Source organism: Cynocephalus volans, chromosome 12, assembly GCF_027409185.1.
Source record: "Cynocephalus volans isolate mCynVol1 chromosome 12, mCynVol1.pri, whole genome shotgun sequence".
NCBI lineage: Eukaryota > Metazoa > Chordata > Mammalia > Dermoptera > Cynocephalidae > Cynocephalus > Cynocephalus volans.
In genome coordinates this window covers 657,622-683,276 of record NC_084471.1, presented here as the reverse complement: position 1 = coordinate 683,276, position 25,655 = coordinate 657,622, and the positions used below count along the sequence as shown (strand labels likewise).

The following is a 25,655-nucleotide window of genomic DNA, read 5'->3' as shown; positions in this document are numbered from 1 at the left end:
CCATTGATCCATGTGTCTGTTTTTCTGCTAGTACCGTGCTGTTTTGGTTATTATAGCATTGTAATATAGTTTAAAGTCAGGTAGTGTTATGCCTCCAGATTTATTTTTTTTGCTCAGAATTGCTTTGACTATGTGTGGCATTTTGTTGTTCCATATAAATGTCTGGGTAGCTTTTTCCATCTCAGAGAAAAATGTCATTGGAATTTTGATGGGGATTGCATTGAATTTGTGGATTGCTTTGGGTAATATGGATATTTTCACAATGTTAATTCTTCCAATCCCAGAGCATGGAATATTTTTCCATCTTCTTGTGTCCTCTTTAATTTCTCTCAACAGTGATTTGTAGTTCTCTTTGGAGAGATTTTTCACATCCTTGGTCAGCTTTATTCCTAAATGTTTTATTTTTTTTTTGGTGGCTATTATAAATGGGCTAACTTTCTTGATTTCTTTTTCTGCATGTTCACTGGTTGAGTATAGAAATGCTACTGATTTTTGTGTGTTGATTTTGTACCCTGTAACTTTGCTGAAATCATTTATCAACTCTGGGAGTTTTTTTTATAGGAGCTTTAGGCTGTGCAATATATAGGATCATATCACCTGCAAAAAGGGACAGCTTGACTTCATCCTTTCCAATCTGGATGCCCTTTATTTCCTTCTCTTCTCTCATTGCTCTGGCTAGTACTTCCAACACTATGTTGAATAGGAGTGGTGAGAGTGGGCATCCTTGTCTAGTTCCTGTTTTTAAGGGAAAAGCTTTCAGTTTTTCCCCATTCAGGATGATTTTGGAAGTGCGCTTATCATATTTGGCTTTAATTATGTTGAGATACTTTCTGTCTATGCCAAACTTGTAGAGTGTCTTTATCATGAAATGATGTTGAATTTTGTCAAATTCTTTTTCAGCGTCAATAGAGATGATCATGTGGTTTTTGTCTTTGCTTTTATTAACGTGGTGTATCACATTTATTCATTTGCGTATGTTGAACCAACCTTGCATCCCTGGGATGAATCCCACTTGATCGTGGTGTGTAATTTTCTGTATGTGTTGCTGTATTCTGTTAGCTAGTATTTTATTGAGGATTTTTGCATCTATATTCATCAAGGATATTGGCCTGTAGTTTTCTATTTTTGATGCATCTTTGTCTGGTTTTGGTATCAGGGTGATATTTGCCTCATAGAATGAGTTTGGGAGAATGTTCTCTGTTTCAATCTTTTGGAACAGTTTGTAGGGAATTGGTATCAGTTCCTCTTTAAAGATTTGGTAGAACTCTGCAGTGAACCTGTCTGGTCCTGGACTTTTCTTTGTTGGGAGCCTTTTGATAACAGCTTCAGTCTCTTCTATTGTTATTGATCTGTTCAGATTTTCTATATCTTCTTGGCCCAGTTTTGGTAATTTGTACGCATCCAGAAATTTATCCATTTCCTACAGATTTTCAAATTTGTTGGCATATGGATGTTTATAGTAGTCTCTAATGATTCCTTATATTTCTGAGGTGTCAGTTGTAATATCACCTTTTTCGTTTCTAATTTTTGTTATTTGGGTCTTCTCTCTTCTTAGTTAATATTACTAAAGGTTTGTCGATTTTATTAATCTTTTCAAAGAACCAACTTTTTGTTTCATTGATCTTTTACATTGTTTTTTGTGTTTCTATTTCATTTAGTTTTGCTCTGATCTTAATTATTTCTTTCCATCTGCTAACTTTGGGTTTGGATTGTTCTTGTTTTTCTAGATTTTTAAGGTGAAGTGTTAGGTTATTTATTTGCCATCTTTCCATTCTTCTGAAGTAAGCATTTAATGCAATAAATTTGTCCCTTAAAACTGCTTTTGCAGTATCCCACAAGTTTTGGTATGATGTGTCATTATTTTCATTAGTTTCAAGAAATTTTTTGATTTCCTGTTTAATTTCTTCTTGGACCCTCATGTCGTTAAGTAGAATGTTGTTTAATTTCCATAAGTCTGTATAGTTTTCAGAGTTTCATTTATTATTGATTTCTAATTTTAATCCATTGTGATCAGAAAAAATACATGGAATAATTCCAATTTTTTTGAACTTGTTAAGACTTGCTTTGTGACCTAACATGTGGTCTATCCTGGTAAATGTTCCATGTGCTGATGAGAAGAATGAATATTCTGAGGTTGTTGGGTGGAATGTTCTGTAGATAGCTGCCAAATCCAATTGTTCTAAAGTTTTGTTTAGATCTTGCATTTCTTTGTTGATTTTTTGCCTAGATGATCTGTCCAGTGATGAGAGTGGGGTGTTCAGGTCCCTACTATTATGGTGTTAGTGTCTATTTCTTTTTTTAGATCTAATAGTGTTTGCTTTGTAAATCTGGCTGCTCTGACATTAGGTGTGTTTATATTTATGATTGTTATGTCTTCTTGATGGATAAATCCTTTTATCATTATATATTGGCCATCTTTATCTCTTTTAATGGTTTTTTTCTTTAAAGTCTATTTTATCTGATATAAGAATAGCTACTCCAGCTCATTTTTCATTTTTCTTTGCATGATATATCTTTTTCCATCTTTTCACTCTTAGTCTATGTGTGTCTTTACAGCTTAAGTGAATCTCTTGGAGATAGCATATTGTTGGGTCCATCTTTTTAATCCAGTCAATCAGTCTCTGTCTTTTGAGTGGGGAATTTAGTCCCTTTACATTCAGAGTTATTATTGAAAGGTGTTGATTTATTCCTAGCATTATACTGATTTTTGTTTAGATGTCTTAAGTATCTTTTGTTCCTTTCTTTCAAATTTTCTGTTTGTCTTCTGTATTTGTTGGTTTCTTGGGATGATAGATAAACTATTTTTTCTCTTTTTTGTTAGTATTTTTGTTTTGCTTGTAGGTATTATTCTTTCTTGTGTATTCGTGGTAGTGATGATTGTTTTTGTGGTATCAAACCCAGTACTTCCTTGAGAATTTCTTGTAGGGCTGGTCATGTGGTAGTGAACTCCCACAGTTTTTGTTAGTCTGAGAAATATACTATTTGTCCTTCATTTTGTAGGATAGCCTTGCTGGGTAAAGTATCCTTGGCTGGCAATTTTTGTCCTTTAGTGTTTTGAATATATCATCCCATTCTTTTCTGGCTTTTAGAGTTTCTGATGAAAAGTCTGATGTTATTCTGATTGGGGCTCCCTTGTAAGTGACTTGCTGCTTCTCTCTTGCAGCTTTTAAGATTCTCTCTTTGTCTTTGATTCTTGTCAGTTTGATTATCACATGTCTTGGAGAGGACCTTTTTGGGTTGAATGTGTTTGGTGACCTTTGGGCTTCCTGAATCTGGGGATCTGTGATTTTCCCTATACCTGGGAAGTTTTCTGCTATTATCTCATTGAGTATGTTTTCAATGCCATTTCCTTTGTCCTCCCCTTCTGGAACAGCCTGTCTTAGAGGTCAGAAATTCTCCTGCTTCAAGTTTGCTGGTTCAACTCTCTGTTGTATTTTTTAGTTCATTGAATGAATCCTTCAGCTCCACAAGCTCAGCTACATTTTTTTTCAAGGCATTGATTTCTTTGTACATTTCTTCTTTCAGATCCTGTATGTTTTTTCTCATTTCATTGTTTTGTTGCACTGAGTTTTCTTGTATCTCATTTAGTTTCCTTAGAATAGTTACTCTAAATTTCTTGTCTGTCATTTCAAAGACTTCCTGTTCTATAGGATCTAGCACTTGTAAGTTAGTAATTTCCTTTGGTGGCGATGTACTTTCTTGATTTTTCATATTTCTGGTTTCTTTCCTTTGGTGTTTAGTCATTGTGGCCGAGGGTATCACAGTTCACTCGTTTCACCCTGATGTGTGGCCTGGATCCGGAAGGGTCTGCTGCTGCTGGACAGCAGGAACTAGCCTGGACCGGAAGTCCCGCCCCAACTGCCTTCACCCACTGGTTGGGTGGCTGGGAGTCCAGAGCCTCTCAAGTCGCTCAAGGAGACAGACGGCCTGCGCCGGAAGTCCCGCCCTGCCTGCGTTCTCCAGCTTGTCTGGCCTGGGCGGAAATTCCCTCCCCGTCAGCCGTCACCAGCTCGTCTGGCTCGGGACTTCAGAGCCCTGCCTGTCAGATCGCTTACCGAGACAGACGGCCTGCGCTGGAAGTCCTGCCCTGGCCCCGCCTGCCTTCTCTGGCCAGCAGGCTCGGGGCATGTGAGCCCAGAAGCTCTAAAGCCTCCCTGCGAAATGGGGGCAACCTGAACTGGGGTCACGCGGCGGGCGGCTCCTGTCGGTTCCAGGACGGACTTCGGGTCCTCTGTCGCTGCTCCTCAAAGCTGCTAATTGGTGGCTCTGTGGGAGAGAGCGACACCGGGAACCGACTGCTCTGCCGTCTTGACCCACAATCGGGAGTCACTTCCCTTTGGCGTGTTACCCTACAGACAGATGATGAAACAGAATAGGAACGTTTAAGGAGACATTCGGGTACTAGTGGTGCTCAGCGGGAGCGCCTGGGAGAATGTTTCTGGAAACATGATGTATGTCTGTCCTGGAGAACAGGTATCATAGGTCATGGCCCTTTTCTGTTTATCACAGACCTTAGGATGGGCATTTTATATCATTCTTTCTTATTTTAACTCTTATGTGGTTTTCTTGAAATCTCTTCATTCATGTTTGGATGGAAAATTTAGGGAGCTTAGAAGAAAGGACCTTTCAAATTCTATTGGCTTTTCCCCCTTTGTTTTGTTTTTGGTGTATCCCAGACCCTATAAGTGTTCTGATATACCTAATAAGAAATTTATATAAACTTATATGAGTAACACTATAAAACACTCTTGAAAGACCCCAAATCAGATTTTAACAAATGAATAGACCTACCATGTTCTTAGGTTAAAAAGACAATTTTATAAAGTGTTAATTCTCCTAAAGTTAACTTACAAATGTAACATGATCATAAGAAAAATACCATCAGTTTTTTTTGTTGTTTGTTTGTTTGTTTTTCCTGGAGTTTATCACAGTGTTCATTTGGAAGAATAATTAAGAATAAATTTCCCCTTGGAAGTCCTGGTGGGGAGAGGGCAGTGGCTAGTTCTACCAGATACTGAAGTATACATAGAGGCTTCATCATCAAAATATTGCGATATTAGCACTTGTCTAGACATATTGATAGAACAGATTAGAAAAGCCAGAACAATACCTAAGTACATATGAAAATTTAGCATATGATAAAGATAGAATTTCGCAATAGTTACCTTTTTAGTAAATGGTGTTTGGACAGCTAGAGAGCTCTGGGGTAAGAGATCACACTACATGTCAGGATACATTCCAAATAAATCAGAGATCACGTGTAAAAAAGTTAAGTTATACGAGTACTAAACAAAAACAAGGGTACATTTTTTATAACCTGAGAGTGGGGAAACCTTTTCTAACTATGACTCAGAATCCAGAAGGAGCAAAAGAAGATTAATAAAATTGATTACATCAACAACAACAACACTGCATTGCAAAAATTACTATAAGTGAAGTGAAAAGACAAATGAAAAACTGAAAAAAATATGTTGAACTTATGTCATAGTAAAGGGCTTTTATCTGTAATATATAAAAACTTCTAAAAACTGAGAAGAAAAAGGCAAAATAACCTGATAGAAAAAATGGGCAGAAGATAGGGAATAGTTTATGAAGAAATAGAAATGGCCCTATATAATTGAAAAGATGCTTAAATTTCTTATAGTGAAAGGAATACTAATTAAAACTATTGAAACTGACTATCTTCTTGCCAGTAGGCGTACAAAATGGTGCAGCTCCTATGGAGAAGAACTTGCCTGTATTTTGCAAATTTACATATGCTTTTGTCATTGATTCAGCAATCTCATACCTAGGAATCTGCCTTAAAAATATGCTTGCAAAAGTAGGAAGCAACTTATGCAAAAGGCTATTCATTGCAGGATTATTTTTAATAGCAAAAAAACTATAAACAACCCATATGTTATCGTTATGGAAGTGGTTGAATAAACTATAGTAAATCCACACAGTTGAGTACTATATAGATACAATAAGGGAAGTGTATCTTTGGTGATACAGGTCACCAAAACGTGGTTTACCACCTTTGGGGAACATGAGAGGTACTTCTGGGTGCTGGTAATATTCTGTTTCTTGCACTGGATGGTAGTCGCATGAATGGGTTTATTTTATGGGAATTCAGTGAGATGTTCACTTATGTTTTGTATACTTTTCTATAGTATATTTAAAGTTGGGAAAAATGTTTACTTAAAGAAAGGAATAAGGAGGATCTCTGAAAAAAACAAGATACAGAATAGTGTTTGTAGTATGTTATCTTTTGTGCAACAAGGTTTGAAAAGAATATGAAAAAAGTGTATTTCTTTTTATCTTTAAAAAGACACAATGAAGCAATAAACCATAAAATTAATAAATAATAGTTGCCTATATTGAAAGGAAGAGGACAGGATCAAGTGACAAGGGTTAAGGGTGAGTTTTCTGTGAGGTACTTTTTTATGACATTCTTTCACAAAATTTGGAAATTTTTTGGCTGTAATTTCTTCATGTATTTTTATGCCCAATTCTCTCATATCCTTCTGGGTTTTCAGTTATATAGGAATGGCAAACCACTTAATATTGTGCAGATCACTGAGGCTCTGTTTATGTTCATGTTTTTTCTGCTTCAGGTTGAGTAGTTTCTGTTGATCTGTCTTTTAAGTTCACTAACACTTTAACTTTTAACTTTTACAGTTTCCAACTTCTGATTAAGTCCATCTAGTATGTGTGAGAGTTCTTCAAAAAGTTCATAGAAAGATTTGTATTATCTTTTAATTCTACTCTCCATGAACTTTTTGAAGTACTTCAGATATTTATACTTTTCAGTTGTAGACTAGCCATTTTTTCCTTCTGTACTTTGTTTCTCTGCTGAGATGTCTATGTTTTCACTCATTATAACCATCTTTTCCTTTAAGTCCTTTAACATATTTATTATATATAGCTGCTTTAAAATCCATTTTTAGTAATTCCATCATTTGAGACATCTTGGGGTCTGTTTCTTTGGGGAGCTGCTTTTTAATTTAAAAAAATTATCATCACATTTTTTGCTTCTTTATATGTCTAGTAATTTTTTAATGTGTGGTGGTATCTTTATTATGGTCTTGAGTTTGTTCTGGCAGATAGTTAAATTATTGAAAGATCTTTTTGGTCTTTTAGGCTTGGTTTTATTCTTTGCTAGGGTGGGTCGATTTTGGTTTTGAGCTTAGTTGTAGGGTGTGGCCTTTACTCTAGGTTGTGATTTTTACTCTTAAGGCATGGCCTTTCTGGGTCTCAGCTGGATTCCTGAGGGTGCTCAGTTAGGTTTTTCCATTCTAGAACTCCCACTTCTCCCAGAACTGCAGGATATCTAGTATTTTTGTTCTGTTTTCAGTCCCACAACTATCCTTTGAGTGGGTCTGTGGAGCTGAGGCACCTGTTATGTAGTTTTGACTTTGGAACCATGTAAATATTTTTACATAAGTAAAAAATAATTAAATTAAAAATGAAAAAAGGCAATCCCCCGCCCCCACATTGAATATAAACACAAACAGATGAACCTAATCATATCAAGTAGGTACCATAATCACACCAGGGAAAGAATTATTTCAAGTGACTTTAAACTTTATTTTCACTGTATATCCCTGGTGGTATGTATTTTAAGGTCAGAAGAAGAGAAATTAATCTTAAAATATATTCCGTAGTCTTTTATTTTTTCTGGCAAGATTAACCAGGTGTATTAGTGGTAGTTGTTATTTTGAAACAATTGCTTTTATATTGTTAAGTTAAAGCAAACTGATAATTACATTACTTTTGTTAGAAAACAAGATTTGAAACAGAAACCTGAACTATTTAGGGGCCTACCTTTCAGGACTTGAATACTTTCTTCTGACTAGTCTGAGATTTCAAGGGTTTAGATTCTAGCCGTGTTGGTAGCTATGTGACCTTGAACAAGTTATTTAATTTTTCTGGGCCTCAGTTTTCTCATCTCTAAAGGAGTTCTAGTAACAGTGCTTACTTTTACAAGGTTGTTTTGAGGATTCTGTCAGTTAATATGTATAAAGTGCTTACAATGACACTGGCATCCACTCAGTATTCCATAAGTGTTTATTTTAGCTCTTGTGTTTATTACCCAGAACACAGCACAAGAACTAAAGGCAAGGAAATGTGAAAGAAGGTGTAGAATGAAAAGATCTGATATACATGCTGGTGTTCCATAAAGCTGGGGTGTGGGGGTGGGTGGGGGAAGAATGGGGGAAATGTAATACTCAAAGAAATAATAGTTGAAAATTACAAAATTTTATAAAGTTGATGAGATCCAAGAACCAAACAAATTCTGAGGAGGTTAAATAAAATAAATCTACAACCTAAATACAAGAAAACCAACCAGCCAACCAACCAACTACATCTTGACCAAGTGGATTTCTTTAAGGAGTGTAAGGATGGCTTAGCATTAGCAAACCTGTTAATTTTATTCACTACATTAACAGGCTAAAGGAGGTGGAAAAAAACCCATTATATAAATAGATGAAGAAAAGGCATTTGGTAAATTTTATAAAATTCTTAGAAAACGAGTAAGTAGTACAGTTTCCTTAATATGATGATATGTGCTTAGTGGTGAAATCTCAAGTGCGTATCCTTTAAAGTCAAAAACAAGAGTAGGTGCCTACTCTTACTATCTCTATTCAGTTTTACAGTGGAGGTCCTAGTAGCCTAGTTAGAAGAAAAAAGAAGCAAGAATTGTACAAAATTCTAATTTTTTCAGATTTCTACATAGAACATTCAGGAGACTTTATACTAGTGAGAATTTGGCAAAGTTGATGAATTATACAAATGCGATTTTAAAAAGGTCCAAAATTGTAAGGAATTTAGGAAAGTGTTTAACAAAAATAATGTGCAAGACCTTTATGGAGAAAGTTACAAAAGATATAAAGTAAAACTTGAATAAATGGCAAAATACATTGTGTTAAATGGCTGGGAAAATTTAGTATTTTAACAATATTAGTTTCTCCACATTTGATCTCTAAATTCACTGGAATTTCAATCATAATCCTAATAGGTTCTTTCATGGAATTTGTGGGGTGATCCTAAAATTCACTTGTAAGAGTAAAGGGTGAAGAAAAACCAAGAGAATGTGAAAAAGAATAGGGAAGGAGGGTTGCTATAAGAGATTTTCAAAACTTATTGTAAGGCTAGTTGAATAGATAACCTAGAAAAAGACCTTGTATAAATGGGAACTTGGTGTATGATAGAAGTGTCAGTGTACATCAACAAGGAAAGAAAGTGCTATTTAGTAGATAGGCTGGGAAATTGACCATCCTTGTGGGGGGGAAATCAGATTTTTACCTCATCCCATTTACTAAAATTTCAAATGAATTTAAGATGTAAATATGAAAATAAAAATTTAAACATCTTAGAAATACAGAATATCTTTATCACCTGAAAATAGGGGGAAAGATATTATAAAAGTAAGACAAAGTATAACGGAAAAAGAAATGATAATTTTAATACATTAAAATTAAAAACTTCTGTATATCAAAAAATGCTATAGATGGAATTACAAGATAAGCCACAAATTGGGTGAAGATAATTACTGTGCACATAATTGTGAGAAATGCCCTCACATGTCCAATACCAAAGGATGGGCATGGAGACATGAGGTACAGTCAAGTGAGACTTTGATTACGGCCTTGCAAGGTTCTGGTGTCTGAAGGGCAGGCACACATGAAATGGTTGCATCGAGCTATTTATTCCCTAGTGTGCAAGTCCCTCCCCTCTGTTCCTCATCGGCTGAGAGTACTACAGGGTGCATAATCTTCCCAGATGACACCTAAGATTTATTACACCCTTACAAGGAATTTCTTTGAGGGCTTAGAACAAGCCCATGAAAAAGGCCCGCTAAAGCCCTGTGAAAGGAGAAACACCAGGGAATGAAGAAAACAATGGGGGCTAGTAACTCATTACCATCTCAAGAGAGCTCTGTCTGTTCAGAGACCCTCCGGGAGTGGGCTGGGCCTGAATCAGTTAAAACACCCTCAGAGAAGTCATTTCTGAAAATGAATCACTTGATTATTTTCTTAAAATAACTAGGCCACATAAAGAGCTCTTAAGCAGTAAGAGTATGCCTAGTAGAAAAATGGGCAAAGGTATGAACAGATAATTAACAAAAGAAGAAACCTGAATGGCAGTTAACCTATGGAAAGAGATTTAGCCTCACTAACTATAATGGAAATGCAAATTACAATGAGAATTCCACTTCAGACTCATCAAAATAACAAAAAATAGAAAAGTGTAACAATGCGGAGGGTAGGTAATTTGGGGGAACAGGAATACTTTACAAGTGAGTGGGAGTGTAAATTGATTTAGTAAAGCACTTTGGAGAATAATTGAGTGTGTCTACTAAAGTTGAAAGTATCTATCACGTGATTCAGCAATTCTACGTCCAGGCAAATAAAAGCTGAGAAACACTGTGCAAAAGGAGACGTATTCAGAATGTCCAGGCAACCTTGTTTGTGATAGTGATAAATCAGAAACAACCTAAAAGTACCTCAATAGGGAAATGGATAAAAAATACCATTTTATGTGAAGAAATAGTGTCTACTGCATTTAGAATGAAAGAATTAAGCTATCTGTATCACTGTAGCTAATTTTCAAAAATTATAAGGTTGAGCCTTAAAAAATTGGGAAGCTCATTTCTGTATCATAAATGTATTTGACTATATTTTTAAAACAATGTAGTAAAAATGAAATTATGGGTACTGCAAATTAGTGATGATCTCTGAGGAGGAAGGGGATTGAATGAGTTGCTGAGTTCTTCAAGGTGTGAGAAACATTTTATTTTTTTAAGTAGGAGGCATATATGAAGAAATGTTAGTATTTATTAAATCTCAATACATGGATGTTTGTTATATTCTTCTCTGGACGTTTTTATATATTTTTAAAATTTTGTAATTAAAAATAAAAATATTTTAAACTAGATTATTATAACATGGTAAGTCTCTAGAAGAGGTATAAGCAGAACCTTGTGAGAGCACTGAGGAAGAAGGACTCAGGCAGATGGACAAAGATTGTTACGGTTGAATTTCGGCAAATAGTGAGAAGAGGGGCATTCCAGGCAGAGGGACCTTTATGTGCAAAGATGTTAGCTGTGAGAGACATTGGACATGTTTAGGTAGGAGTGAGTTTTGGTGTGGTTAGAGAATCGGGTGGGGTTGGGGAAAGAGTGGTAAAATTATGTGGTGCAGTGGTCCCACTCAATGTGTCCTTATGTGGAGGCTTACGGGGGAAGACTTTGCCTTTTATCCCTTTTCCTTTTTTTCTGCCTTCTTCTGGATTAAGAGTATTTTAATGATTATATTTGGGTCTTTGTATATCTTCCATGTCTCTTCTTAGTATGTCTAATCTTTCCTCTAGGCTTTTGAACATACAGAATACATTTATAACAGCTGTTTAAATCTCCTTGTCTACTAATTCGTCTGTGTTATCTCTGGGTTGCTTTTGGTTTTTCTCATTATAGTTTGTATTTTCCAGTTCCTTTGCATGGTAATTTTTAATTGGATGCACAGATATTGTGAATTTTATCTTGTTGGATGCTGAGTATTTTTGTATTCCTATAAATAGTCTTGACCTTTGTTCTGTGATGAAGTTCAATTACTTGGGAACAGTTTGATTTGGGTGGGTCTTGCTTTTAAGCTTTGTTAGGTGTAACCAAAATAATGTTTAGTCTAGGGTTAATTTTTCCTCACCACCAAGGCAAAAGTCTTCTGAGCACTATACTCTGTCCAATGCCCTATGAATTATGAGGTTTTCCACTCGGCCTGGCAGGAAGAGGAACAGTCCTTGGCCCTGTGTGAGCTTTGAGGATTGTTCCCTCCAGTCTTTCTGAGTGATGCTTTCCCTGGCTTGGAAATCTTCCTCACATGCTCTGATCAGTACTCAGCTGGAGACTGGAGGGGTAGGTAGCCTCTGCCGACGTTCAGCATTCTCTGTGCAGCCCTGCCTTCTCCGATACCATCTATGAACTCTAGCTAAATTGGCCACCCTGTACACTCAGCTCTGCTTTTTCAGCTCAGGAGACTGTGGACTCCACCTGGTTCTTCCCTGGGCCATGGCATGGAATGACTTCAGGCAGAAAGCTGGGCAATTAAAGGATTCCTCTTATGAGTCTTCTTCCAAGGATCACTGTTCTTCATTGCCTGATGTCCAACGTCTTGAAAACCATTGCTTTACATATTTTATCCTTATTTTTTCTTTCTTTCTTTCTTTTTTTTTTTTTTTTTTGTAGTTGTTGCAGGTGGGAAGGTAAATCTGGTCCCTGGTTAATCTGGTAAATCTGGCAAATCTTGGCCAGAAGCAAAATTCTCTACAACAGGTTTTTGAATGAAGGCATTGGTGGTCTAGAAACACCCATGGGGATCTAGGAGAATGCCAACCCCTTTCTGGTTGGGATGCCTGGGTGGGAGAGCAGAGGTGGCTTTTTCCTGAGTGGACATCAAAGCAATTGGCTTGTTTAGGGAAGGAGGTGGGAATAGGGCTTGGGAGAAAGTTTCCCTAGAAAAATCCAGGGCTATAGAATGAGAACCTGAGGGCATGATGAAAAGAAAGGGACCATAGGCCCCCCGTTAGTGATGACAGAGTCTGGGCTGGATAACAGAGGCAACAGAAGGCTTGTGCCCTGCAGTGGGAGGATGTAGGAGAGGGGGACGTTGCCAAGGGTGCTGTGGGCAGTGGAGGGGTGTGGATGCTCCGGGTGTGTGCCCGGAGAGGGGAGGGTGTTGCTCCTTCCCAGGGCTGCACGTCTCTCCTGAGCCAGGCTGTTAGGGCACGTACTTCCTCCAGTTCACACTAAGTAGAATTTGTTAAGAATATATACGTTATAAAAAGGCGTAAGGTCAATATTATGGAAACATTTTCTTGTTTTAAATCTGTGTTTATACTTTATACTTTATAGTGCTGGAAATCCAATTGTGATTACTTAGCTTAATATTTTAATTATGAAGTATTAGGTATAAAAAGAATGACCTATTTTAGAAGATGATAACACTGACTTATTCCAAGGTTACTGGCACAACTTTGAGTATCTATTTTTGTTTAATTTTTATGTGAAATTTAAAAATACACAGAGGTAGAGAAAACATTATAATGAACACCCATGTACTCATGACCCAGTTTCAACAGCGATCAATACTTCATCAACCTTCTTATTTAAATACGTCCTTCTCACTTTTACATTTCTTTGGTTCCTGTTTTCTGGTGGAGTATTTTAAAAGCAAATCCCAGAAATAACGTCATTTTACTCACAAATACTTTACTTTTCTCTAACAGATAAGGGAAGTTTTATTTTTTAAAATATTACTACCATATCATTATTACAACTAAGGGAATTCACAGTATTTCCTTAATATCATCTACTATCATTTATCTAATCAGCTATCAAATTTCCCCAATAACTTCAAAAATGTCATTTTCCAGTTGGTTTGTTCTAATGGGGCCCAAACAAGCTGTGCATGTTATGCCCGATGACTGTGTCTCCTGAGTCTCTTATACTCATTCATTCGTCTTCACTGCTAAAGGATAATTTTCAAAAAGCAAAATCCTGACTCATGCGGATACAAACTGAACAGTCCCAGACTCCACTGTACATGTTTTTGTCCTAGTCTTTGGAGTTAGTCATTTGTCCGAGGAATGTTGGTTGCTTTATTTGAAAATGGTATCCAGAGACCACAATTTTGAGTCCTTTTCCTCTAGAAGCTGTGATGGGTCACCATTGAGTTGTCTGGTCGTCTTGTGATCAAGGGGTATGTGTTTCTTGATGGTGATAGCCTAGTTATGAGACTGGAAACTTCACAGAAATCCTTCTTGTGTCCTTGGGCTCTTTAGAGTGACGTTCTAACCACTGAGCCAATTAACCAGATGCGGAATGGGTTTATATCATTGTTATCAATCTTCCTAGAACAAGCAAAGACAAGGGAGTTTTTAGTTCCTTAATCATGAAATTTTATGATTTTTCCCCCCTGCCGCTGGCTGGTTCAGGGTCCAAACCCTTAAGCTTTGTGTTATCAGCACTGTGCTCTAACCAAGTGAGCTAACTGGCCAGCCCTGTTTTCTGATAATGTGAATATTAAGTAAATATACCGATTTTTGTTTTCCTCTTCTTTTTGCCTGCCATTTTGGTAAATTAACTTTACAAAGGAAGAACTTAAAATAAGTTTTTTCCTCTTACTTTTCAGGTAAAGAGATTATAAATCTTCAACTGAATGAAAAATTTTTTCTTAAAGTTGCACATTCTCCAATAAAAAACACCAAATGTTTTTCTATTTTGCCTGAACACAAGATTTAAATAAGAAGTTTCCACAGAAGGTAAGATCATTTTCCTTTTTAAGTTGAATCTACCTTATTGTATAATTTACCCAAATATACTGTATAGGTGGAAGTTCAAAGATGGGTGATAGCAAAAAATTTAGTTTTGAAGGTGTGCCTATGGTCTGTTGTCTTTTGGTTGTCTTTTGATCTTCCTGTGTCTGGTTTTGAGATGTTCTGTGTATCTGCGGACAAGTTACTTGGTCTCTCCAAGCTGAAGTGTAATCCGTATAAAATGTGGGCACTCATGCATGTATACAGAGGTATATGTTCTATCTCATTTATAGGGAACGCGTGAGATAGGGCATGAACACTGTCATGGCTGCTGTTCAGGGCACACACTTCATGAAGAAGATGAAAAAGGGAGGGAAGGACTTCTTCCAGCAGTGTTAGATGCTCTTGAAAGTCTCTCCTATTACAATACAATTAGGTGTTGGGTAAATTATAATAAATATAGTCTCTTGTGGGCACTTCAGTATATTAAAAATTAAGATTACTCTCCAAAGGGCACAATAGAAAAAGAAAAGAAAAAAGAAGAGTGAGCGTTTTATCTCTCTTTTGCCCCTTGCTGAAGAAAACATAAATCTTCTTCAGAGGAAAGCATGCTCAATGTAGTTCCTCAAGATTTCTATAGATTAAATTTAAGCAAATTTGAGTTTACAGTCAGAACATACACACACACACAAACCATTATGAGGAAGAGTCAGCATAATTAAATGTCCCAAGGCCTGCAGATATTGAATAATCAGATGCAGTATATAGTAATTATATATGAAATATTTGAAGGAGTACAAGATAAAATAAAAATTAGAAACAAAAAGCAAAGTATTAAAATGATCCAAGTAAACTAGATCATAGCCACTCCTGTGTCCTTCTGTCCTGATGAAGGAGCCTACTAAGGCCAGGCCTACTAAGGCCAGGCCAAAAGGAAGAGAGAAAGGATGCTCTGGGCTGAAAAATAAAAGAGACTGGTAGAAATGGGTCACCTGTGGAAAGAATATGTTCCTAAGGTTTTCAAAATGTATATCAGTTGATGCAAGAAAAAAATGGTATAGCTGAAGGGCAGTTTATCAAAATTTAATCCAGCAGCCTAAAATTTCAAAACAGAAGATAGAAGAAAGTGATTTACAGATACTAAAGAATAGAAAAGAAAGTAGAGGACAGAAAGTAAGGTGAAGGTTAAAAAACAAAACAAACAAGTCCTGGATTTAGAAGTTCTGAGATGAAGGTTTGGAAAATATAGTTTTTGTTTTTTTTGCTTTAAGGGAAGCGTTTCATCAGTTACTTAAAGCAGTCCAGAATTTCAGTCAATGCTAAAGCAATCCTTTGTAGAAGATTGGAAATATCTGTGTTATACATTTGAGTGAACCAATTATATTTTTATACACTGTCTCTGGAGTGCCACAGGAAGGTGCTGAAGATGTCACTTCGATGATTTAGCTTTGCTATATAAATTTAATAGATTAGGTGTATATATACAAAAAAAATAAATAAATCCAAGTAAAGTCTTTAGAAATGAAAGAAAATACTGAAATTAAAAACTCAGTTTGTGGATAAAGCAGATTAAACGTGGATGAAGATGGAATTAGTTAGAACATATATGTGAAGAAATTATCCAGAGTGCAGTACTGAGAGATGGAGATGGAAAATGAGATTAAGAGAAAGTGGAGGTTAGAATAAAAAGGTATGGTAAATGTGTAGTTAGAGTTTCAGAATGAAAAAATAGGGAAAATGGAAGAGGGGCATTATTCAAAGTATTAATAGCTTTGAACTTTTTATTTTTATTTTAATTATTTATTTATTTATTATTTTTTTTTTAGATTTTATTTTGTCGATATACATTGTGGCTGTTTATTGTTCCCCATCACCAAAACCTCCCTCCTTCCCCCCTCCCCCCCAACAATGTCCTTTCTGTTTGCTTGTCGTATCAACTTCAAGTAATTGTGGTTGTTATATCTTCTTCTTCCCCCCCCCCCGTTTTTTGTGTGTGTGTGCGTGTGAATTTATATATTAATTTTTAGCTCCCACCAATTAGTGAGAACATGTGGTATTTCTCTTTCTGTGCCTGACTTGTTTCACTTAATATAATTCTCTCAAGGTCCCCCATGTTGTTGCAAATGGCAGTATTTCATTCGTTTTTATAGCTGAGTAGTACTCCATTGTGTAGATGTACCACATTTTCCATATCCACTCATCTGATGATGGACATTTGGGCTGGTTCCAACTCTTGGCTATTCTAAAGAGTGCTGCGATGAACATTGGGGAGCAGGTATACCTTCGACTTGATGATTTCCATTCCTCTGGGTATATTCCCAGCAGTGGGATAACTGGGTCGTATGGTAGATCTATCTGCAATTGTTTGAGGAACCTCCATACCATTTTCCATAGAGGCTGCACCATTTTGCAGTCCCACCAACAATGTACGAGAGTTCCTTTTTCTCCGCAACCTCGCCAGCATTTATCGTTCAGAGTCTTTTGGATTTTAGCCATCCTAACTGAGGTGAGATGGTATCTCAGTGTAGTTTTGATTTGCATTTCCCGGATGCTGAGTGATGTTGAGCATTTTTTCATATGTCTGTTGGCCATTTGTATATCTTCCTTAGAGAAATGCCTACTTAGCTCTTTTTTCCATTTTTTAATTGGGTTGCTTGTTTTTTTCTTGTAAAGTTGTTTGAGTTCTTTGTATATTCTGGATATTAATCCTTTGTCGGATGTATATTTTGCAAATATTTTCTCCCACACTGTTGGTTGTCTTTTAACTCTGTTAATTGTTTCTTTTGCTGTGCAGAAGCTTTTTAGTTTGATATAATCCCATTTGTTTATTTTTCCTTTGGTTGCCCGTGCTTTTGGGGTCGTATTCATGAAGTCTGTGTCCAGTCCTATTTCCTGAAGTGTTTCTCCTATGTTTTGTTTAAGAAGTTTTATTGTTTCAGGGTGTATATTTAAATCCTTAATCCATTTTGAGTTGATTTTAGTACATGGTGAGAAGTATGGATCTAGTTTCATTCTCCTGCATATGGATATCCAGTTATCCCAGCCCCATTTGCTAAAGAGGCAGTCCCTTCCCCAGTGAATAGCCTTGGTGCCTTTGTCAAAGATCAGATGGCAGTAAGTGTGTGGGTTGATTTCTGGATTCTCTATTCTATTCCATTGATCAGTGTGTCTGTTTTTATGCCAGTACTATACTGTTTTGGTTATTATAGCTTTGTAGTATAGCTTAAAGTCAGGTAGTGTTATGCCTCCAGCTTTTTTTTTTTTTGCTCAGCTTTGTTTTGGCTATGTGTGGTCTTTTATTATTCCATATAAATGTCTGGATAGTTCTTTCCATTTCTGAGAAAAATGTCATTGGAATTTTGATGGGGATTGCATTGAATTTGTATATCACTTTGGGTAGTATGGACATTTTCACTATGTTGATTCTTCCAATCCAAGAGCATGGGATATCTTTCCATCTTCTTGTATCCTCTCTAATTTCTCTCAGCAGTGGTTTGTAGTTCTCATTATAGAGATTTTTCACCTCCTTGGTTAACTCAATTCCTAAGTATTTTATTTTTTGGTGGCTATTGTAAATGGGCAGGCTTTCTTGATTTCTCTTTCTGCATGTTCACTATTGGAGAAAAGAAATGCTACTGATTTTTGTGTGTTGATTTTGTATCCTGCTACTGTGCTGAAATCATTTATCACCTCCAAGAGTTTTTTTGTAGAGGCTTTAGGCTGTTCGATATATAGGATCATGTCATCTGCAAACAGGGACAGTTTGACTTCATCTTTTCCAATCTGGATGCCCTTTATTTCCTTCTCTTCTCTGATTGCTCTGGCTAGTACTTCCAACACTATGTTGAATAGGAGTGGTGAGAGTGGGCATCCTTGTCTAGTTCCTATTCTTAAAGGAAAAGCTTTCAGCTTTTCCCCATTCAGGATGATATTGGCAGTGGGTTTATCATATATGGCTTTAATTATGTTGAGATACTTTCCCTCTATACCTAACTTATAGAGGGTCTTTGTCATGAATGAGTGCTGAACTTTATCAAATGCTTTTTCAGCATCTATAGAGATGATCATATGGTCCTTGTGTTTGACTTTATTAATATGATGTATCACATTTATTGATTTGCGTATGTTGAACCAACCTTGCATCCCTGGGATGAATCCCACTTGATCGTGGTGAATAATTTTTCGTATGTGTTGCTGTATTCTGTTTGCTAGTATTTTATTGAGGATTTTTGCATCTATATTCATCAAGGATATCGGCCTGTAGTTTTCTTTTTTGGTTATATCTTTACCTGATTTTGGTATCAGGATGATGTTTGCTTCATAGAATGAGTTTGGGAGATTTGTGTCTGTTTCAATCTTTTGGAATAGTTTGTAAAGAATCGGTGTCAATTCCTCTTTGAATGTTTGGTAAAATTCTGCTGTGAATCCATCTGGTCCTGGGCTTTTCTTTGTTGGGAGCCTTCTGATAACAGCTTCAATCTCCTTTATTGTTATTGGTCTGTTCAAATTTTCTACTTCTTCATGGTTCAGTTTTGGGAGCTTGTGTGTGTCCAGAAATTTATCCATTTCCTTCAGATTTTCAAATTTGTTGGCGTATAGTTGTTTATAGTAGTCTCGAATGATTCCTTGTATTTCAGATGAATCAGTTGTAATATCACCTTTTTCATTTCTAATTTTTGTTATTTGAATCTTCTCTCTTCTTTTTTTTTGTTAGCCATGCTAATGGTTTGCAATTTTATTTATCTTTTCAAAAAACCAACTTTTTGATTCATTGATCTTTTGAATTGTCTTTTTTGGTTTCAATTTCATTCAGTTCTGCTCTGATCTTAATGATTTCTTTCTGTCTGCTAACTTTAGGTTTGGATTGTTCTTGTTTTTCTAGTTCTTTAAGGTGAAGTGTTAGGTTGTTCACTTGCCATCTTTCCATTCTTCTGAGGTGAGCATTTAATGCAATAAATTTCCCCCTTAATACTGCTTTTGCAGTATCCCACAGGTTTTGGTATGATGTATCATTATTTTCATTAGTTTCGATAAATTTTTTTTTTTTTTTTTTCAAAGATTTTTATGCTTCTTTTTTTTTTTTTTTTTTTTTTTTTTCGTGACCGGCGCTCAGCCAGGGAGTGCACCGGTCATTCTTATATAGGATCCGAACCCGCGGCAGCGGGAGCGTCGCCGCGCTGCTAGCGCAGCACGCTACCGAGTGCGCCACGGGCTCAGCCCTCGATAAATTTTTTGATTTCCTGCTTGATTTCGTCTTGGACCCATATGTCATTAAGTAGAATGCTGTTTAATTTCCATGTGTTTGTATAGTTTCCAGAGTTTCGTTTGTTATTAATTTCTAGTTTTAATCCATTGTGATCTGAGAAGATACATGGGATAATTCCAATCTTTTTGAATTTATTGAGACTTGATTTGTGACCTAATATGTGATCTATCCTGGAGAATGATCCATGTGCTGATGAGAAGAATGAATATTCTGAGGTTATTGGATGGAATGTTCTGTAGATATCTGCCAATTCCAATTGGTCTAGAGTATTGTTTAGATCTTGTGTTTCTCTACTGATTCTTTGCCTAGATGATCTGTCTAATATTGACAGTGGGGTGTTCAGGTCCCCTGCTATTATGGTATTAGTGTCTATTTCCTTCTTTAGGTCTAATAGAGTTTGTTTTATAAATCTGGCTGCTCCAACATTGGGTGCATACATATTTATGATTGTTATGTCTTCTTGATGGATCAGTCCTTTTATCATTATGTAGTGTCCCTCATTGTGTCTTTTTATGGTTTTTAGTTTAAAGTCTACTTTGTCAGATATAAGAATAGCTACTCCAGCTCGTTTTTCTTTTCTGTTTGCATGGTAAATCTTTTTCCATCCTTTCACTCTTAGTCTGTGTGAATCTTTATGGGTGAGGTGGGTCTCTTGTAGGCAGCATATAGTTGGGTCCTCCTTTTTGATCCAGTCAGCCAGTCTGTGTCTTTTGATTGGGGAATTTAAGCCTTTTACATTAAGAGTTGTTATTGAAAGGTGTTGATTTATTCCTAGCATTTTATTGGTTGTTTGGTTGACTTAGGTGTCTTTTGTTCCTTGCTTTCTGATTTACTGTTTGGTTTCTTTGTTTGTTGGTTCCTTAGGTTGTAGATAGTGTTTTTGTTACCTTGTTTTCTCTTCATGAATGCCATTTTTATTATACTAGTGGGTTTTGATTTTTCTTGGGTTTTTATGGCAGTGGTAGTTATTTTTCAGGAACCAAACCCAGTACTCCCTTGAGGATTTCTTGTAAGGGTGGTCGTGTGGTAGTGAACTCCTGCAGTTTTTGTTTGTCTGAGAAATATACTATTTGCCCTTCATTTCGGAAGGATAGCCTTGCAGGGTAGAGTATTCTTGGCTGTAGCTTTGAACTTTTTAGAAACTAATAAAAAACATATTTAAGAAGCACAATATGTTGCAAGCAGTATAAACAAAAAACCCATCCATACCCACACATTGAAATTCTATAACATCAAAGACAAAGAGGATATTAAGCTAGAGGTAAAAGATTACCTAAAAAAGAGTATTAGCGAGGTTGACAACAGATGTCTCGTCAGCATGAATGGAAGCCAATAGAGAGTAGAATAATTCCTCAAAGTGATGAGAGACTATAAATTTCAATATAGAATTGAATTGAAATTCTATATCAGGTAAATTTTGGAAGAAAAATGGCAAGATGTTATGTTTTTGATAATGTTAGGCTAAGTTATTTAGACTACTTTCTACTCATGCACCTCCCACCCCATGGAAAACAACTAAAATTGTTGGATTAAAAAAAAAGAATTAAAGAACCATCAATGTAGCAAGGAACTTCTAGAACAAAATCAAACGGAAAGTAGGAAATGTGAAAGGTAATTTAAGCCCCATAAGATGGAATCTGTCTTTGCCCTGATGGTATTTGCTGATCTGGAGAAAGTAGGGCTTTGATTTTAGAGGACTTATAGGGTGAGAAGAAGAGTAGTTAAGATCTACTGGCCCTCTCAAGGTGGAAAGCCTAAAGGGGATTGAACCCTGGAACTTGGTGTTATCAGCATGACACTGTAACCAACTGAGCTAACCAGCTAGTCCTCTACAGATTTTTTTTAAGGACAGTGATTAGTAGTGCACAGACAAAAATGACTAAGTATGTAAGGAAACAAGCAAGGCACCATGAGTTAAAACCAGTAGAAACAGACCCTCAAAATCTTCAGATATTGGAATTATCAGAAACAGACTATAAAACAAGTGTGCTGTTTATTTTTAAGGAAATAAAATAAATATTTAATGAAATAAAAATATATGTTGGAAACTGTAAAAGATGATCTAGAATATTTGAAAAAGAACCAAGTAGAACTTCTAGAAATAAAGAGTACAATATTAAGAATTCAGCATATGGGTTTAGTAACAAATTATATACAGTGAAGCAATAATATAAATGAGCCAGAAAACGAGTCAGAAGGAATTACCCAGAATGGAGCACAGAGAAAATGATGGAAAATATAGAATAGAGGTTAAGCAGCATGAAGCATAGAGGGAGAATGTCTAACATACATTTAATTGGTGTTCTATTAGGAGAAAAGAGAGAATGGGACAAACTTATTACTAGAGAAGATAAAGGCTAAAGGTTTTCTAGAATTGACGAAAAAAATAAGTCTACAGATTCAAAAAGACAGATGAATTATAAGCAGGATAAATAAAAAGAAAATTTATAGCTAGTCAAAAGAGTAAAACTTCAAAGCACCAAAGGCAAAGAGTGATCTTAAACCAGAGGAATAAGACAGATTAATATCATCTGAGCAATAGACAGATTGACGGCTGGATTCTTTTTTTTTTTTTAAAAAGATGACCGGTAAGGGGATCTTAACCCTTGACTTGGTGTTGTCAGCACCATGCTCAGCCATTGAACTAACCGGCCATCCCTGTATAGGGATCTGAACTCGTGGCCTTGGTGTTGTCAGCACCACACTCTCCCGAGTGAGCCATGGGGCCAGTCCTGTTGGCTGGATTCTTAAGTGCAGCAATGGAAGCCAGAAGCCAGTGGGATAATATCTTTATTGTTATGAAAGTAAACAATTGCTAACTTCTAGCTTTATATCAGGCAAAATTGTTTTTCAAGAATGAGGATGAAGGTCCGGCCCGTGGCTCACTTGGGAGAGCGTGGTGCTAACACCACCAAGTCAAGAGTTAAGATCCCCTTACCGGTCATCTTTAAAAAAAAAAAAAAAATGAGGATGAAATAACGACGTTTTTAGGAAAACAAAAACAGAGTTTGTCACTAGCAGTCTGCTATGGCTGAATGTTTGTGTTCCTCTAAAATTCATGAGGGTGGAGCCCTCATGAGTGGGATTAGTGCCCTTATAAATGGGTGAAGGAGTCTGTTAGTCCTTTTTGCCCTTTTGCTCTTCCACCACGTGAGGACACAGAGATGTTGTCTGTGAAGAACAGGCCCTCACCAGACACCAAATCCGCTGGTGCCTTGATCATAGACTTCCCAGCCTCCAGAACTGTGAGCAGTAAATTTCTGTTGTTTATAAATTACCCAGTCTAAGGTATTTTGTTACAGCAGCAGGAATGGACTAAGACACAATACTTTTCTAAACATAATTCTAAAGAATGGGTTTTCAGCAGAAAACAGTGATCCCAAGTGGAAGAAATGAGATTCAAGAAAGAATGAAAAACCAATATGTGAGCAAATATAAATGAGCACTAGCTGTTTAGCAATATGCTAATGTCTATGGGGGTAAAATTAAGAAAGAATTATGTAGTTATGAAAACAATGAAGTGTAAGTCAGGAAGGAGGGTGAATGGAAGCAAAACATTCCAGTCTCTTTAACAGCTGGGGTTGGGATTACTACAGACTTTAATAAGTGTGCAATTTACAGATTCTAGGGAACTATTATAAGAATAGAAGTATTATACAGCTTCCAAAGTAGTGAAGAGAAAATAGTGGGATTTCCTTTATTCTTGTAAAGAAAGGTTGCAGAAGCTTTTTAAAGCAACCATTAACTTAATGATGCTGTGTTGAAAACTTTCCCTGTGAAAGTGGGAGGACTGGGTGCTTGCTTTTATCACTTCCACTGAGGATTATGATGGAGGTTTTAGCCAACCCAATAAATCAAAAAAGGGGAAAAAGATAAAAGAATCTGAGTGGAAGAAACAAACTGTTATTATTCATTGATGATATAATTACATATGTTGAGAATTCAAAATAATCTATACATTACTTATTCAAATCAGTAATCCTTTAGCGGATTTCTGGATACAAAATCAATTTACAAAAATAAATTACCATATACCATCAACAAACACATTGAAGTTAAAAAGTAATACATATAGTAGAATTATAAATAAAAAGTACCTAGGAGTAAATCTAATACAAGATATGCAAACCCTCTATGGTGAGCACTGTACAATTCTGAGAGAGGTTAAAGAAGATTTGAATAAATGGACAGATATATCCTGGTTTGGGATCGGAAAACTCAATTTTGTAAATATTCCAGTTCTCCCTAAACTGATCTAGAAATTCAGTGTAATCCAAATAAACCCAAGAGGTTGTGGGAGTGGGTTGGGGGAATTGGCAAGCTTATTTAAAATTGTAGGAAAATGAAAGAATCTGTGAATACTCAGAACACCGTTGAAGAATTCCAACTCATTCCATGTGTCAAAGATCTTCTCAGGATGTTTTGGAAGCCTGAAATGCTGGTGTTTTTGGTGTTGGGAGGGTGCCCACCAGCCCTGGTTTGCCCAGGTGGCCTGGTTTTTGCCTGTGGTTCTGGTCTCATTATTAATAGCATGCTCTTTCATCACTGCTGTTTGGGGAAAGGATTGACCGTGTTTTGTAGTTTAGATTTTTTTGTTGTTGTTGTTCTGGTTTTTAAGTTGCCCACATTTCCCCAAATATACAACTCCAGACCAACAACAAACACATACCATCAACAAACACATTGAACCAACAAACAGCATCTAACCATGGTGGAGAAAGACTGCTTCTCTTTTGGTAAGTGGTGGTGAGGAAGGAGCTCCAGGCAGCATCAAGCCCAGGACCCCAGGCATGTCTGTTTCCTGTCTTCCTTCTCACTGGGTTCCTTGGGCCCCTCGTCATGAAGGAGAGTAAATAAGACACAGCCTTCTAAGCCTCCTGCTTCCTTGCCATGCTTAAGACAAGCAGCTACCCGGGGCTGTTGTTCTGCCACTGGAACATGAGAGTGTGAGTATTAAAACTAATCTAAAACGGAGAGGGAGGGGGCACCATGGAGCTTACAGTGCCTGTCAGTGACAGCAATGAATGAATTTTCATTCATTCCGTAAATTCAAGTTCTGTTTGTTTGGCACTTGTTATGTGCCAGGCACATTATGTAACGCCTATAACCTTTTGGAGAAAATATTATCATTTGATAGATGAAAAAGCCAAAGCCTGGGAAGGTGAGAAGGTTGCTCAAATTATATTATGGTGCAGGCTGAGCTGCTGCAACCAAGAGATGACATGGGACAATGGCTTGAGCAGGGCGGAGCACGTCTCTCTCTCGCTTGATGGTCCAGTCTGGTGGGCGGCTTTCCTCAACCTGTGGCTTCCACTCACATATCTAGGAGGGCTGCTCTGGTTCTTAATCTCCGAGCAGGCAGAAGAGCCAGGAGAACCACAGGAGCTCACACCCAGTAACACCTTGAGGTTCCAGTGCCATTTCCACTCCCATCCCACTGACCAGAGTTTAGTCACGTGACTACAGCTGGCTGCAAGGAAGGCTGGAAAAGTTAGGCTTAAGGAGGGTGGCCATGCACCAGCTAACTCTATTGCTGTTGAAGAAAGGCGGAATGGAAATTGGGACAAGTGGAATTTCTGCCACACCTGCCTGGAGTCACACCTGCCTGGAATCACATAGGTGTGGATCCAGGTACTACGTTCCTGTCTGCCTGGCTTCCTGCCATGCTCTTTCACTGTACCCCACTACCGGCTTGGGAAGAGGCAGCCTTTAAGAATTAAAGTTAATTTATTCATTGATTGAGTAAACCTATAGAGGATGCCAGCTGCATGCCCGGCCTGGAGTTATGATCCAGGGAAATGAAGCACTGGGAGACACCGGCCCCGTCCTAAAGGAGCTCACAGTCTATTCTGGGGACAGGCACATACACTGATGATCCAGGTGGGTCCCTCAGAGCATTGCAGCCTGTGGGAGCCGGGCCATTCTCTGGAGAGGCTAGATCCACAGTCTGCATGAGGATTGTGTGTGTACGTTTTCAGCGATCTAAGATGGTTCAGGCTTTCTTTGAGTGCATTAGCATAGACTTGTGTAATTCTTCTTTTTTTTAAATTAATTATTTTTTAAAAAATTTATCAATATACAATGTAGTTGATTT

At 36.9% G+C, this 25,655-nt stretch overlaps 1 protein-coding gene across 8 annotated transcripts in view; it reads left to right on the top strand.

Annotated features, from left to right (window-relative positions):
- The window catches only part of PPP6R2 (protein phosphatase 6 regulatory subunit 2), a 128,976-nt gene that overhangs the window by 39,330 nt on the left and 63,991 nt on the right, over positions 1-25,655 (top strand). For 6 of the 8 annotated variants that reach the window (XM_063115785.1, XM_063115786.1, XM_063115791.1 and 3 more), the window contains exon 2: positions 14,172-14,301. The gene's annotated coding sequence lies outside the window, so the exon portion shown is untranslated. The remainder of the gene's footprint in view (positions 1-14,171; positions 14,302-25,655) is intronic. The other 2 variants (XM_063115783.1, XM_063115784.1) reach the window with 1 other exon arrangement.